This window comes from Trachypithecus francoisi, unplaced genomic scaffold, assembly GCF_009764315.1.
Source record: "Trachypithecus francoisi isolate TF-2019V2 unplaced genomic scaffold, Tfra_2.0 Lachesis_group2, whole genome shotgun sequence".
NCBI lineage: Eukaryota > Metazoa > Chordata > Mammalia > Primates > Cercopithecidae > Trachypithecus > Trachypithecus francoisi.
Window position 1 is genome coordinate 170,014,168 of NW_022681465.1, and position 17,224 is coordinate 170,031,391.

The 17,224-nt window shown below is 38.8% G+C and overlaps 1 protein-coding gene and 1 pseudogene across 11 annotated transcripts in view; both read right to left on the bottom strand.

Moving 5' to 3' along the window:
• SNCAIP (synuclein alpha interacting protein) overlaps window positions 1-17,224 on the bottom strand; it is a 153,937-nt gene that overhangs the window by 73,961 nt on the left and 62,752 nt on the right. Inside the window, exon 1 of one of the 11 annotated variants that reach the window (XM_033181438.1) lies at window positions 313-1,612. The exons of the other annotated variants lie outside the window; for them this stretch is intronic. The gene's annotated coding sequence lies outside the window, so the exon portion shown is untranslated. Of the gene's footprint in view, window positions 1-312; window positions 1,613-17,224 lie in introns of those variants that run through there. 11 annotated transcript variants of the gene reach the window in all.
• On the bottom strand, window positions 9,617-10,592 carry LOC117065961 (annotated as a pseudogene).

Consider the following 17,224-nt stretch of genomic DNA (forward strand, 5'->3'; position numbering starts at 1 on the left):
TTCTTATTGTAAAAATTATCTTACGTACCCAGATTTGAGTATCTGAAATAATTCATTTTGCCCTCTTTGATTCTCTAATCAAGGTGTACCTTGCTGAACAGTAAGGACTGCATTACTGCAAAGTGAAAATACATCTAGGCTGAAAAAAATGGGCTTCCTGATATAAGATTGAAAGTGTTTTAAAAGACCTACTTTTTAAAAGGAAATTTGTTCTGAAGGCATTTTTTCCCTCATGTTGAGCCATTCTTTCTTTTTTAAGCTCTACAAATGGTATAATTATGATAAACAGAAAAAAAACTTGCCATCCCTTACCTCAAATCCCTCATTTGATTTAATTTTCCTGTTCTTCTCCTTTTTTTCCCATATGTATATACCATTTTTACAGTCTTAATTACAATAGATACAGAGTCCATCCAAGAAGGGATTAGGATATTACTTCTATGTTAAATGAGATTACCCATTTAGCAAATGTTAAAAATTCTTCTGAAATCACAGTAAGGCTTACAATGAAAAGAAAACCAACTTGTATTTGTAAAAAATATTTAAAATCAGAAATTTTATTATTTGTAGAAATCTGAAAATAGGTTATCAAACAAATTGCTTGGTATAAAAATGTCACTTTTCTTCAATTCACAAAAATTTTCAGAGGAAAATATACAAGCTCTGCTTGGAAATTACTCAAAACAACATTCTCTTCTACTGTGATGGATTCTGATACAATCCAGACTCTTTGGATACTAGCACGTTCACTAGATCCAAATCCAATCCAATTTATTTTCACTAAATCTGTACTCAGCGATGAACTATTGATTTACAGGCTCTGTTCCCACGGCCTTGGTGAACAACACAAAGATGATGCTGGGTGTCAGGATATGGTACAAACATCAGCAGGAACATGGAAATATGGGGAGATTAAGCAGAGAAACATGCATCGGAGCTGGGGACCAAATGGATTTTTAGATAAATGAAACTATAAAATGTGGATGAACATGTCTTAATTAACCAAATTAACAAATAACCGTTGCACCCCTGTTTGAGGTGCTCCAACAGTACAGACAGCAATATCCAGTTGAGTACAGCCATTCCAATAGAATATAACCAGCGGATAATAACTCATGACATCACAGCAAGAATCTTTCTATTTAAGCTTGCAGGATGGTAGTGAGGTTCCTGATTCTATAGCAAGAACACAAGACTTACAACAGGTGCAGCTCATTATAGGAAGCCTTGGGCCACTGCCCATATTTTATTTCTGTGGGTTGGATGACCCCACCTTAGACTAAGACTCCTAGGCATCTGGAGTTTGCCTCTACTTCCCAGCAGGCCTCCACAGGCTATCTCCTTTAAGATGTCTCATTCTGTTTATGACCCAATTTCTTTTGTCTGGTTTCAATGCTTGTCTCTTTCAGCGTGCCACTTTAAGAATATTTACATTCTCAATTATAATGTGCAGAAATGCCCGTGGTTTTCCAATCCTGACTACATTCCCCAACATTAACTGCTTCTTTACAGGTAAGAATGAGTCTGCAGTTGTCCCATTGGCCAATATGATGCCTCCTCTTCTCTCATCTGCCCTTCCACCAAGCCTCTGGCACTCTCATGCACTCTTTTCGAAGTAATCAGTGACAAGATAGGAAGCAATAAGGTCAGGTTAGAGTAGTTGCTGCAAATGATCAAATATGATAAGGACACTGAGGTGAACTGTGTGGTTGCTTTTCTCATCCTGCTCTTCTGACACCTCCCACTCTGCACACCAATCCACTATGGAAACCAGTAAGTCTTCTTTCGGATCCATGGCAAACGTGCTCTAACAGAAAGCACAGCTACAGAGGGCATGCGTTGGAGGCCTGTGAGCTGAATCTGGCCCACAGATGTGATTTGTTTGACCCCAGTAGTGTTAAAAAAAAAAAAAAATTGAATTAGTTGCCAACTTGCAGACCTTGGGTGATTTCACATAAAAATTTGGAATTCTGGCTTTGCTTTAAATACCTGAAGCTCTGGCAACAAGGGTCTGCAGTCCCCATGGCAACAATTGGCTAGAGCTGAGCCGCAGCTGCTCCTACCTGTCCAGGGGGCTGTGCTCCCCATTTTCCGGGAGCCCCTCTGAGGCTGCTCTACTCACCAACATGCCTTGGGGACATTTGAATATTCGACCCTTCAAAGGAATTCAGTATTAAACAATAAGTACAACAATTACCCCCAATTTTGTATTGGTGTCTCCTGCCAAAAATGTTTACTTCATTTGTATTCTAAGACTTAATTTGTATTCCAAGATCATTTTAAATTCTCGTACCACAAGAGCAACAAAATAAAATTTCCTACAAATAAACTATTGGCACATCACAACTTGTGCTTTCACAGAATGTCCATTTTATCTCTTAGTACCAGGAAAAGAAAACCTTTGCAAACATAATAAAATGTTACGAGGTGGGGATTATGTTTCCTTCACTTTACAACTGGAGGAAGGAAGGGTTCTTCTTGCTTTGTTGTGATTGGTGTGGATTTACATGGTGACACTTCACTGCTGTGACTCCAGGGGAAGGGAGGAAGCGGTGCCAAGTGCAAACCCAGAAAAAGTCCTGAAGCCATCCTCTGTCTGGCCCAAACCGGCAGCTTGGAAGCAAGACAGCCAACCCTATTGAGGCCAACAAGAGTGGGTTTATACCTAAGCAAAATACATTTTTTACGCTTTCCAGAAAGGGCAGGTCAGCTTAAAATCCTTTATGTAGGGTTGGGCGCAGTGACTCACACCTGTAATCCCAGCACTTTGGGAGGCCGAGGTGGGCGGATCACGAGGTCAGGAGACCATCCTGGCTAACACGATGAAACTCCGTCTCTACTAAAAATGCAAAACATTAGCCAGGCATGGTGGCGGGTGCCTGTAGTCCCAGACACTCAGGAGGCTGAGGCAGGAGAATCACTTGAACCCGGGAGGCGGAGGTTGCAGTGAGTCAAGATCACACCATAGGATATTTACTGCTATGCATCATAGTTGGCCCTAGGCCCCTTTTGGATCTCAGGAACTAGTCATTTGTGAATCTGAATTTCTCCCCCATGCCATCAGCCCTGACCCTACAAGCTACAATCACTTGCTCACAGGTTCTCTAAGGCCTCCCAAGGGCTGTCTTTTGCATGTAAGCCCCTCTCCCCACAGCACACCTCTTTCAAGATCTGTCCACCATGAGTATTGTTCACTGATTTAAATCATCCCATTTCTTTTTACTGGCATTGGCAAGTTTTAATTTGTTATTTATTTAGGCAGGTGTGTTATGTGTTTATATATATTTTTTTGAAGTGGGGAGAGGTGAGATGCCAGGGAGGGTGAGTAGAGAAAGATAAAGGAAACATTTTTCAGTGGTGTAGCTCTCCCAATTTGGGTAGGAAAATTGATAGAGAGGGAAAGAAGAAACAGATTAGAATGTGAGGACACAGGGCCGGGCTGCTGGGAACTATATGCTGTGCAGAAGCTGCTAATGACAGCTTGGCTCCCTTCTTTGGATGTGTCCACGGCACTGGGACAAACCTTACTCAAACTCCAAACTGATGCTCGGCTTTCAGAGATAAAGAACAAAACAACAGCATCAACTATACTCAATGTTTGTAGGACTCTTCCTGCTCTCACAGAGTTTTGATAAACTGCCAAGAACAGAAGTCTCTCCAGTGTCTATTAAAGTGTGTGCGAGGGGCTTATGCCCCTAATGGGTCTATCAACACCATGTCACCTTCTCATGATGACCTCAGTGATGGCCCAACTGCTACCTTCCATGGAAATTTCCTTTTGGGAGAGAGCTCAAAATAACTGAGAACCAAATTGCATAATAAAAATATAGACAAGCAATTTAAAAAATAGCCTCCTTGCCACCCCAGTATTATGATATTCAGGTGATATTTTTACTTTTTTTGTTGTAACTTGAAAATTGACTTTGAAAATCATTCCAAATGAAGACTTTCAAAAATCTGTTGCATAATAGCAGCATCACTGGAAAAAGCTTATAGTAGCCAACAAAATTTCCTTGAGAAACTACACTCATTTTATTGTATGCATTCTGATGTGCTTGGCTCATAAAAGGCTCATTGATTTGTGACTACAGTCACATATCATATAAATTGCTCTACTGAAAATTTTTTAAAAATGTATTGCCTCACTCCATTTTACAAGGAGTCAGCTTGGACTCATTCTGAAGGCTCATGTTACACAGATTTCTTCTTTTCTGCCAAAGTCGCTATTGCTCCATTTACCAGTATACTATGAGGTCTGGTAATTAAAAGTAAGTTGGACTTGTCAAAATAAATGAGCAGACTACATTTGGTGATGAGGTAACTTCAACGGATTTGCATTACAACTTATTTCTTTACCTTTTAATATACCAGCACTTGGGAAAACACAGCCCCTCCCTGCACCCCTACACACACACACACACACACACACACACACACACACACACGCATGCCTGCCAAATTTGTATGGGGAAAAATTTTCAATTTGAAAGCCTGGACATCAATATTGGGCTTACTTTCTTCAATATAAAATCTTAAAATTATCACAAAATAAGTACTGGAAGGTCTGGGTAGAAATGTTGCCCCCAGTTGGCTCAGTAGCTTGGCTGGCAAGGAAGCAACTTATTCCAAATGTTGGATTTGGTTTCTTTCACTCTTTGATTCAACAGTGGCCAGAAGCATGGCAGTCAGTAAATGCCTCATCTTGAAGCAGAAAAATGATAGAGGCAAGAAATTTCTACTGGAAAGAGGCAACTGAAGGAGAGCCAAGAAGTACACATGAGGAACAAAGAAAAAGCACAAGCCCTGTGAACTTTATTCACTTCTTCATTTATGGAATATTCTGGATGTATGTGGTGGATAAGACCTACACTAGTCTCCACACCAGGATGGAGTATATGGTACCAGGGGAGACAAACAAGAAGGCATGCTATTACAATATCATGTGGTGCTGGCCAAGACCAATAAATACACACAGCAGGCTGAGGCACCCAATCTAGACTTTGGAGATAAGGAAAGTCAGCCTGGCAAAACTGAAAGTGGAAGGATGGAGGTGTGAATGGGGAGGGAGTGGTTGGGGACAGGAGGAAGTGTTCCAGTTGTCTGTGCTTTCAGTATGGGAACAGGCCTGGGAATGAGAATTCTGGAACAGAATGTCCAGAAAGATGCATAACATTGATTTAGCATTGATTGCTGTATTTTTGCTTCTACAAAGGGGTCTTGAAGGGTGAGGTGAGGGTAGGGTCAGGGGAGTATTTCCAAAGCCAGAGTGTACACAGAGCACATCTTGGAATATCAAATTTCTGGCATGTTTGTAAAAATACAAGTGAAGGTTTGATATCAAACAAGGGACTTCAATGTAATATACTGAGCCTGCTCCAGCCCCTAGAGGAGAGCCTACATTTCTTCCTTGCTGTCCTGAAGGAAACACCCATAGAAAAAGTTGTGAAGAAAACTTTGCATCAAGATTTAGGACTGGGTGCTATTACATACACTTGCTTACTTAGTCTCACACAGATGCTGGAAGACGAAAGTCTTAATTTCTTTTGTGGAAATAAGGAAACCAAGGCTCAGAAAGGTTCTGTAATTGCCTCAAATTCACACAGCCAGGGCTTCTGATTTTAAGTCTAGTATTTTTCTCTCCTACTTCAACTTGCCAAAATAACAATGGTAAAGCAACACTATCTCTGTGTCAAACATTTTATTTTTAAGAATCATCTTCAGCATTTTTTAGCTGAATTTATTTATTGCAACCAGTGATGGAGGCAGAAGGTATGCATCATAATTTGTAATTTGCAATCATATCTTTTATATTTCACAGATGGCAAACCTCAGGAATATTCTGTCTAAGGTTATGTACTACTAAGTAGAGGCAAAGCCAGCTAACACATATCATTTCCTGCTAACCAGTCTAGTGCTCTTCTGACTTGCCCTGGACTGCTATGAATCATGAGTATGTCTTTGAACCATCTAGGTCAGAATTCCAGACATTCTTAGCCCTGAATTGTATTGCTTGGATGTTCATGAACCTAACTCCAAATGAGTTACCCTTCTTTCCAGGAGAGATTAAACAGAAATGGTAGACATCATCATCATCATTAACAAAACGTGTATAGACTTTGTGTCTCTAACACACCTTACCCACAGATCTCCCTGAACTAGTCTATAAGACAACATATTCCATAGCCAGTTGGTTTAAATCTTCAACTTCACCTTCAAAGAAAATTGGATTATAAGCATCCCTTTTAATGTCTTACTAAAAAGGCAAGAAAGATGGCACTGTTTTAGGCACCGTTTTAGAAAACTTGATTCTAGAGATCAGGATTTCTCTGAAAAATCCCTACAAGGATTGGTCTTTTTGTAGTTTTGCCCTTTAATTTATACATTAAAATTCTTGCAAGTGATTTGGGGGTCATTTTATGGTTTCTGAAATCCAAATATTGAGAACAAACTAACATATACCTGAACTTGAGAGCTTGGAAAGACCTTAGTTTTTAAGCCTAGGGCAGATATACATATACATATTTTACATACCTTTAAATCTGGTATCTCTGTTTCTCTCCCTCTCCCTCTCTCTCTCCCTGTCTATCTGTCTCCATCCCACCCCTCTCTTGTGTGTGTGATTTTAAAATGAGTTGAACATTTAAAATTCTTTTTGGAAGAAGGAAAGAATCCATGCTCACAGGAGCTGTGAAGAAAAAGATAAAATAATGTATAATAGAAAAAAATACATGTAAACACACATGCATACACATACACAAAGAAAAAATATATTGTATTCAGTTCTGGGTGTCACTTCTTTGAAAAGCCACAGGTTATCTGGCGTATACCAAGATAGAGTAAGGAAGCCAAGAGAACCAGTGGTTGAGAAACTGTCTTATGCAATACAGCTAAGGAAATACCTAACTTGGTGAAGAGAAAAAAGCTTTCCTCTCTAAGAATCTAAAGATCCCACAGGTAAAAGGAGGATTTAACTTCAAGGGTAAATCTTGGAGGAAATATCAGAGATACCAGTCTCAGTAAATACTTTGTAATTATGGTATTTCAAATGGGCTTTAATGGAATGGGCTGCTTTGTGAAATCACACCCACCTCAGCAAGAAGTTGTTCAAACAGAAGTCCTCTGAGAGAAGAATCAGAATCCTGCATTGTGAAGGAAGAACAGATGGCCTCCTAGCTCAAAAGATTTTGTGTAGTCTGAGATGGCATTGACAAACACCCATGAAACTAAACCAGGACCTCAGGACAGTCCTGAACAATTTTACACCTCTTCAGAGTGCTGCCATGACCATCTCTGTTGAATTGCCCTATCATATGTCATCATAATCCCACCAGGAACTTGAGTGAAATTGGAGGTTAAGGGAGAGAAAAGAGGGAGCAAGAGAGTTAAAATCCAACTAATTTTTAAAAGAGAACTGGAATATTGTTCATTCAGTGAACATATGATTTGTTCCTTGTTGTAAATGAAAACTTATCAACTCCACAAGGACAAAACTATGACCTAATGAGCTCCAAACAAGAAGAAAATATCTGGAAAGAAAAAGAAAACATTTCTAGCACTGGGAAGTTGAGCATGGGCTTAAGCCAACCAACTGTGTCGTGCACTGGCTTCTGGAAGGTAACTATGGAATAATCTGGGAACTGGAGCCCTTACTCAGTTATATACAGGAAACTATCCAAATCCAAGTTCCAAAGTTTTGGCACACCTGAAATGGTTATGCTTTATTTTTGATTTTGCAAAGATTACTTAATTTCTGCAGTGGGTGTGCTTAAAAATTATTATTGAGTATGTATGGAACACAGATCACAATCCTGATTGCCATTTTAAAGAGAAGCAGACACAACAGCAGCATGCATGGGATCATTGAAGACTACATCTTCAGTCAGTTATCTTGGCTTCATTCTGATTATTCATGAGGATTAAACTTTGGAGCAATCCTAGATGAGTTATTCCCAAACTTTAGAGTGCATGAGAGTCACTCAGATGGCTTATTAAAACAGACTGCTGGGTCCAAATCTCAGACTTTCTGATTCAGTAGGTCAATATGGTGCCCAATAATTTGCATTTGTAAGAAGTTCCCAGGTGATGCTGATTCTGCTGGTCCCAGAATCACATTTTAGAACCACTACCTAAGCTAGTGGCTATTCTCAGCTTTGGCTACATCTGCACTTAATTAAAGATAGTGACCTCTTCCCCACATGCCACGTCTATCCAGATGTTAACTTCATTATACAGGATTCACGCCTAGTGCCCTTTTGATTAAGCTGCCTCAGTGGACTCAATTAAGCATTTCCCATGAAGACCACCCAGCAATCTCAGAGGGTCTTAGGTCTGTCTTTTTATTATTATTATTATTTTTCAATTTGTTGTGCTATACGAGAGACAGACATTGGCACACACAACTTTACACAATTTGGGTCTTGGCTACTTTAAAATTTCTTTTCTCTATAGCACTTCATGGCTACAAAGATGTTCTTAGTGTCTTCTGTTAATGAGGTCCAGTTTTATAATTTTCAATGCTGCCTTTTTAGAACCGAGGTCTCAATTTAGGGACATTTATTCACTAGAACGACAGTATAATAAATCCCAGGTCTATTAACACAGAAGAAAAATGAAAAAAATAAAAAGCAAAAATCTACTAAGAATTTGCTTAAAAATCAATGCTTACATAAATACATGTGAAGATACTGAACATAATTACTCACTGTATCAGAAGCAGTCCAAAGAGCTAACCCAGCTAATTGAGAAAAAGAAAAACCCAGCCATATATTTGTAATTAGAATTACAATGTGCTTATTTTTATTGGCTCCAAATCCAGAGATCAAATTATTATGAAGGTTTTATAAGTTCTTCCAATTTGTAAATGTACCAATTTGATAACCAAAAGGAAATTCCCTATAAAATAAATGTCCTTTTTTTCTGAAGAAAAGAGTATAGTTTAATATATATTTAGATGATTAAGCAAGGAGAGTGAGTTAAATGTCTGAATAACCAAATATTTACACATCTATACATACATATAGAGTATAACTTAGCAAGTATTAATTCTTTAATCCAATGCTTCATTTAGCCTACTTTACTAAAGACATGTAGGGTAGAGACGATTAACAAAATCTGCTTCCACGATAGCTGAGGTACTATTACTAAAAGTGCAAAAACTGAACACTGCATACCTACCTAACACACTTCTGATATGTGTGGAAGTATTTCAAAAACAACATAAGATTATTTATGTGTACCTTTAAAATTCATCTAGGAAGTATTATCTTCAGTTTCATCAATATGTTGTTTTTTAAACACAATATCTTGTACAGAGTAAATATATTGTTTATGTTGAGTTCATTTCCAGACTGAAAACTGTTGAGCTGCTTTATAATTTTTGCACTAGAACTCTTGGTATTGTCTTAAATAACAAATGTTGTGATGACTATTTTTTAACATATAATAGCTTAATGTTCATATATTTTCTTGCACAGTTTCCTCTGAAGTCTATTTTTGAAGAGGAGTCAGTTTTCTAGAGGCCCTTTCAGAAACTGTTGATGAGCGCTATGAAAACTTCAAGTTATACTCTCCAGTGACAGGGTCTGTTTTCCAATGATTAAACTTGAATTCTTTGCCATTAAGCATATGGAGAAAGAATAACATTTGTAGGCTGCGGTGTGGGTTTTTCCTCTTTGGCACCACAGAAGGACACCAACTTCATTTTGTAATTAACCAACATAAGCAAGAAAGGACTGAGAGCAGAGAAGCTTGAAGAGAGGTCTGTAAGAACAGCTGGAATAAAGCTGCATGCTGCCAAGTCTTTCAAGAAATAGACTAAGATAAAGTGAGAAATCCAAAGTGGAGTGATTAGCAACATTAATACTGAACTTGGCCCCTCTAAGGATTTCAGTTTCTGAATCATCATCTCCAATCCAGATGTCACCATATGTCATCTTCTTTCTCTCCGAAAAGAGGAAAGACATCCAGAAACAGACAAAGACTAAAATAACTAAAGGAAGAATATCAATCAGAACCAAAAAAATTTTCCCATAGAAAAACTCTACCTGCTTGTTTCCAAAGACAACTTGGGCAATCCATGTACATCCTGTTAGTAGACAAGGGATCTGAATCATCTCCTGCATTCGAGAATTCTGGTTTTCTAGTATGAACTAAAACTGAGATATATACACCACGTCAGCCACCCAAAGTACAGAAACCACCTTCACCACCTTCAAGGAATGCTTCTGTTGGTCCAGGCTTGGATTCTCACCCAAGGGGTGGGCAATTTGGTAAAGCTTCCAGGGGTAAAGCAATACAAAGTGTAACATGAACCAGATGGCCAGTGAAGTTGTCAGGGCTGATGTAAAGCACAGAACTTTGCAGCCAGCTGAACCCACCATGATACCAGAAGAGTAAACAATTTTCATAACATTCACCACCAAGTTTTTAATAAGGTGGACAAAAATAAGATTGAAAATTAGAAGAAAGGATGTCTGTAAATGCCCAGTGATACATCTTCTTGTAGAATAAAACAAACATGAGTTTCCAATGATGCTCACAAAGATTAGGATGGTACAAGTGATGATCTCAAGCATGTCTGCAGAGGACTTCATGGTAAATGCTGAACTGTTATCTCAAATGTCTTTTTCTCTTCCGTTTGTTACTAGGCTTTTGGAAAACTTTTAAGAGGTCCTTAGTGAGACAATCTGGATTTTTAAATAGATCCACTATGTTGACAAAATCATCAACTGATATCACCCTAACAGTTCAAAGTCTGTAACAGAATTCTGCTTGCTCCAGTGATGAGATGCTGAAAACAGAACTGCTTCCCAAAAGGATTCTATTTTGTCATCTCCAGGGACTTGACTATGATGAGAAAGTGCTAGGTATCATCACTTAATTAAAAGTTCTCAGAAATGTATTTACAGTACGGTAATACGATTTCCTAGATACAGTATAATACAGTTTTCAAAAACCATGATGGAGAGAATAAAATTAAATTTGTGACACAAAAGAAGAGTAGCCAGAGGTTGAAAGTACACCACTCCACTCATGGAAGAAAGTTAAAGTAAGGGATGTTTGAATAACAATGAAGATTTCAAAATAACAAAATGACAAATTAAAAATGAGAGTAATAACATGATAGAGATTTATACAAGTAGAATAGGTTTCTAGTTTCTCTACAATTTTGCAAAGCAGAAGTACTATTACCTGTTCTGATGATCTTGTAGAGATGTTAGAAATACAGAAGATGGTGGAAAATACTTCTGTAGGAAGTAAGGGTGGTTATAAAGAAGGAAGGAAGAAGGGAGGGAGTGGGGGAAGGGAAAGAGGAGGGAGAAAAAGAAGACATCTTTATAAACATGGGGATTATGTCCAGGAGCAAATATCTAAACTATCGGTTAAGGAAACATTCAAACAACTGAGAAGTGATTAGGGAGATTTTCCTTCCTACAGCACAAGAGGCTAGGGAAATATTTCTCTTCTAAGTATGACTGGAGAGTACAGAACTAGAACAGAAAGATGGCCTTGAAATACATTGCTCAAGTAATCTGGCATGAACTCACTTTCTGGATGAATCCAAGTATAGTATAGTGATCCACTCTAGGACAAACTATTTTCCCTCGACTGCATTTGCTTGTAGGTTTTGCTGTCATCAATCATCCTGTCCTATACTATCAAAACATAAGCTTTAGCCTGGCCCAGTGGTGTAATGTAGTGGCAACAACTTGAACAGCTGTGCACATCTCTTCCAAACTCTGTGTTCAGTGACTTTATGTTAAGAGCTTACAATTGGCCATGCTGGGAGTATTTACACTATGGAAATTGGCAAATGCTGCAAATCACAGCTTTTTTGGAGGAGAGCTGTTTTAGAAACACAACATTGGCCTGACCAAAAAAATACAGATTAGAATAAGAAATTAGCTGACGTTTTATTTACATAAAGATGTGATCAGTATTTGGTATTGGTCAGCCCTTTCAGTAAGGGTATGAACAACTCCTAGTGCTGCATGTTAGATAAGAGGTTTATGGCTGTGTAAGCAGATGGGAAAGCTGGGCTGCACAACCCTACTATGGGGAGGTGGCGACTGGGGGCTGACAGTTTCTATTAACTCCCTTTCCTTTAATTTGCTACTAAGTCAACTTAGAGTCCTCACACACTTTTTTTTAAGAAACATACATTATCAGTCAAATAGAAACCCCTGTGGTTCTAATAAAAAATAATACAATAATAATGTTGGTTATTATTTATTTAACCCCAACTTGAGCCAGACACTGTGTTGGTGTTTTGCTTTACAATTTCAACCTGATTTAATCTTTAATATCACTCTCACTTCACAGATGAAGAAATAGAAGACCAGAGAGTAAAGCAGATTGCTCAAAGCTACTAATGATGACAGGAATCAAAGCCAGGTAGGACTGATTCCCAAACCACTGGTTCTCAGTCACTGCCTTTCCACACATGTCAGATTGCAGATTCCTGTTGACTTCTTTCAGTCTCCCTCTAATGATTTATAATTGGTATACCCAACATATAACACACTGAGAAGAGTTTCTTTGAGTTTATAATATAGAAGTCAAACAGGTTTTTAAATGGCAATTTGTCTTCTCCCTTCTCTTTCAACGACAGTAATAAATATGGTTGTTTTCACCTCTGTACCTCATGAAGACCTTCAAGCATTCTGTACACCAGCTCAAGATGACTTGCTTGAAATGGAAAAAGGCTCTTTCAGCAGTAGTTAGCCCCTATACTGGCAGTGTATAAGCAGAGGCACGATGACCACCTGAAGTAATTTTTTTTCTTTTTTGAGATAAGGTCTTGCTCTGTTACCTAGGTTGGATAACAGAAATCTAATCAGAGTTGACTGCAACCTTGAACTCCTAGGCTCAAGTGATCCTCCCACTTCAGCCTCCCAAGTCACTGGGACTACAGGAGCATGTCATCACATTCAGTCAATTTTTAATTTTTTTTGTAGAGACGGGGTCTCACTATGTGGCCCGGGCTGGTCTCAAACTCCTGGTCTCAAGTGATCCTCCTGCCTCAGCCTCCCACGGCACAAGGATTATAGGCATGAGTCACCAGGCCCAGCCCCAAGCCTGAAGTAACTCTGTAGAGTAGTGAAGAAAAACTCTAAAGAGCAGGCAGAATATAGCCCACTTGAGTTTGAGATTCAATTTTGGCATGATAAATTGAGAAATTGTCTAAGTGATGCTATTTCTCAAATTTACACAAATAGTAACAATTTATAGCAAATAATACTGACTTTCTACATACATATGAGGAGCAATTAGAAAAACATATTTTACAAAATCAAAAACAGCTTATATGAAGCTGTGCAAACAATCAGCAAACATGTCGTATGTTCCTTTGCATTAGGATAAAAAGGACAAAAAATATGTGCCATTTTTTCCTTCAGGGTTATATCTAGACTAGAGAAACGGCACACATTAAAATATGAGGGGAACAAAGTTAATTTTTGTGAATATTTGCTTAACTGATGAATAAGACTTTCTGTTGATAAGAAACAGAAGGATAAACAGGTACCTTCATAAGACTGCACTTAATTAGCTGTTTATTAAGAAGCAGTTGTGTGCTCAGCATGGCCTGGCTTCTAGGGATGGTACACAGGGTGCAATTGTCCCAGCCTTCTAGAGGCATATGATTTGGCAGTAACAACACACTAAAGTATAATACATGTCATATATGTTACATTATGTTACATACATACATGTATAAGAAATATAAAATATATTTATATTTTAGTAATTATTAATTGATATCAATAAAATAAGTAATCCAATGTAATAAATTGCATGACTATGAGTACAAGAGCAAAATGTTCAGAGAAGTGTGGGATCCATGTGCACCATACTATTATTTTTTGAGCATACAGATTTTTTTGTCGATATATAAAAGTTGTATATATTTTGGAAACATGTAATATTTTGATACCTGTGTATAATGTATAATGATCAGATTGGGGTAACTGGGATATCCATCAACTCAAACATGTAATTTTTCTTAGTGTTGGGAACATAACAATTTTTCTCTTCTAGCTATTTTGAAATATACCATTCTATTTTTAATCTCCAGTTCACAGAAAAGAAAAGTGAAGCTTGGAAAAGTGAAGCCACTTGCTCTAACTGGCAGGAAGGATGGCATTGAACCCCAGGGCTCTTGCATTCAATAACTCTTTTGGAAAGAGAATAGGAAAAGTGCAGCTGACTGAACCGTGAAGCAAAGGAGCTAAGAAGTCTGGATGCCAACCTCAAGGGTCCTGAAGAGTCCCCCTGAGGAGTTCCTTACAGCAGAAAGCCCATTTCTCAGAGGCACATACATGGTCCAGAGCCAAGAAGGTCCAGGAAGCAAGACTGCATCCTTCGCCAAGGAAGGTGACTGTGATGTGGACACTTCAAGGGGGAACAAAAAAATCTTCCTTTGAAAACCTAACATAGGCTCTGCCAATCCAACTTCACCGAGGCCCTTGGAGAACTGAGTTCAAAGGTTCTCTACAGCTTCCATTTACTTTGGCATAAGATTTAACAGAAAAAGAATTAAGGGAGAATTTATATGGGCCAGGCTGTTTTCCAAATCTCAAACTGCTAAAAGTTATTTAGAATGTGCTTTAGCTCGCAATCATATGTAAAGTGGTTCAGATGTAAATGCTTTCCGTGTGGCCTAAGGCAATCTAGGTTTCCTCAAATGCACATGTGCCATTCGAATATTAAAGATTTTGATTGGAAATCTCAAAGTACATTGGGTTCCTCTTGATTAGAGACTGCTGTTACTTTATGCAACATTGGGTCAGAGGAGGAGAAATAAAACACACTGCCTTCATTTGGGCATTATATTCTCACAGTAGCTCTAAGATAAACAAACTTTGCAGGCTGAGGGAAGGGCATTTGCTCCTTTAAATTGAGTATGTAATATAAATAAATGTCTTCTAAGAAAGGATGGCTGAAACTTGATTCTGAATCTGAATCCATACAATGGCACTAATTTATTTTAGTGAAGATCAGTGTGGAGCATCTGTAGGAGTGCTTGCCTTCCTGAGATCAGAGCTGGTCTGACTAAAAATGGTCCTTCACTGACTCTCAGAAAAATGCTACTTGAAACTGATTAGTTCACTGGCCAGGAGCAAACTGATATGTTACATAGGACAAAATGGAAGGAATTACCAAATCTCTTACTGTGTAATCAATGGCTGCCTACAGCTATTTTCAATTCTCTCCAAGGCAGTGATTTTGTGACCAGCCAGGCTAGGACTAAAAACTCCTAACCCCAAATTAAAAGTGAATGGAGAGAAACTTCAGGCTGGCTGGGGCCAGAGCAATTAAATGGTAATTGCCTTTTAGATATACTAATGTTGCTAATTATATTACTGTGCTAACTGCTGGGAAATGTGGATAAGAGCTCCAGGCCACTCTGATGGGAGAAGGGAGCTAAGATTTATTAAGTCTGGCACTAAGCTTGATCCTTCATATAAGTTATCTCCTGAAATCCTTATAATAACTGCAAGGTATCATTAGGTTCACTAAGGCTGAGTTGCTTGCTCAGTTAGCTCCAGCTGGTACATGACAGAGTCAGGAGTCCCACCAGGTTTGTGTGGCATAGGCTTGAGTAGAAATGGGGAGAAATGTGTGATTTCTGGATATACTAGGTTCAAAAACTGGAAATCTGGTAGCAGAGAAGGATGACAGAATTTTAAAATCAGGCCATGACGAAAAATTCTGCAAGTACGAGGGCTCCAGAGGCACCTTTTCTTGTGTGTGGAAAGGAAGAGCCCCAGATAGGAAAGTTTTGTGGGCAGAATATGGGGACGCCTGGGGCCAGAACATAGGAGGCTGGGAGGGGAGGAACTGCCGTCAAGGAAAACTGACTCTATGGTACTCAGCAAAACCACTTGCTACCTGTAACACTAGGGGATCCAAAGGAGGGGCCCCCGGACTGTCTGAGGCTGAAAGGCCTAGGGAATCAGGAAGTAAAGTGAAGGGGACAGTGCCTATATACTTGCCACTCTCTAGGCCAATCTATCAGAATGACAAAGTCTGTTGATTGCAATGGCAAAGTCTGTTAAAGATGACCCTACAACTCCAAAGTCAGAAGACTTGGGTTAAATCATGTATGAATTATAAAAGGTTTGGCAAGTTCTGTTTGCTGTGTGTCAGGTTTCTAATAAGGAGTTTCTCAGAGACAATAAAATATATATAGACCTATGTGTGTATGTATACACTTATATATGTGTATGTGTTTGTGTGTGTGTATATATATAGTTTATGCACACACAGCTATGAGACAATCATGGGATTCAAATGAAACTCTGAGCCCAGTTTGAAGGATGCAGAGTGCTATACAACTGCTAGTTTTTGCTACTATTTATCTCCTAAAATCACACACACAGTAATACAGGTGCTTTCTGCTTGAAACAGGAAAGTGCTACCTGGTTTCTTTGCCAAGACTGGAATTCTAAATGCACTGTCTTTGCAGCCTAAGTGCAGTTCCTTGGCAAACAGTTGTGGGAAATTCCCCCAAGTGTCTCCAGGCCTGACTCCAGCCCTGAGCCCCTTAGTCTCTATCTCTACTCTATCCTCTAAAGAAATTCATCTCTGGTTTTTCGAACCCGACTACATACATCCTCAAGTCTCATCAACCCTGCAAATGAAACCCATCCCAACTTTGCATTTCATCCCGTCTTTTCTCTCGTCTTAACCAAACTTCAAAAGACACATCTACATTTACCATTGCTACTTTCTTGTCTTCCTTTTACTTCCTAACCCAGCACAATTTAGTTTCTACTACTTTTTCCTCTGAAAATGATCTAGAACAAGATCATCTTCTACCACTAAATCCAATCACACCTGGACCTGTCTGATGTTCTCTTTTTCTTTTAAGGCTTTACATTTGTTGCTCCCTATGGTCAAGTCTTGGTCCACTTCTCTTCTCAATCACCTACTAATACCTATGTGTACAGATCCCATCTGCTTCTGGATAACTCTGCTTGATGTCCCTTAGACTCCCAACTCAAACTTAACCTTACTTGACAACACCACCATCCTCAGCTGAGGTGAGAGACTTGGGTGCCATCCCTGGATCCTACCTCTCCCTCACCTGTACATCTATCCTTCCTATCATTTTTATGCTTTCCATCCTTCCTACCATTTTCTTATTGCTGCTTCTCATTGCTTCTTACTTGAATGAATCTGAAGAGGACAAGACGAAGGCAAATAAATCATATTTTTGCTT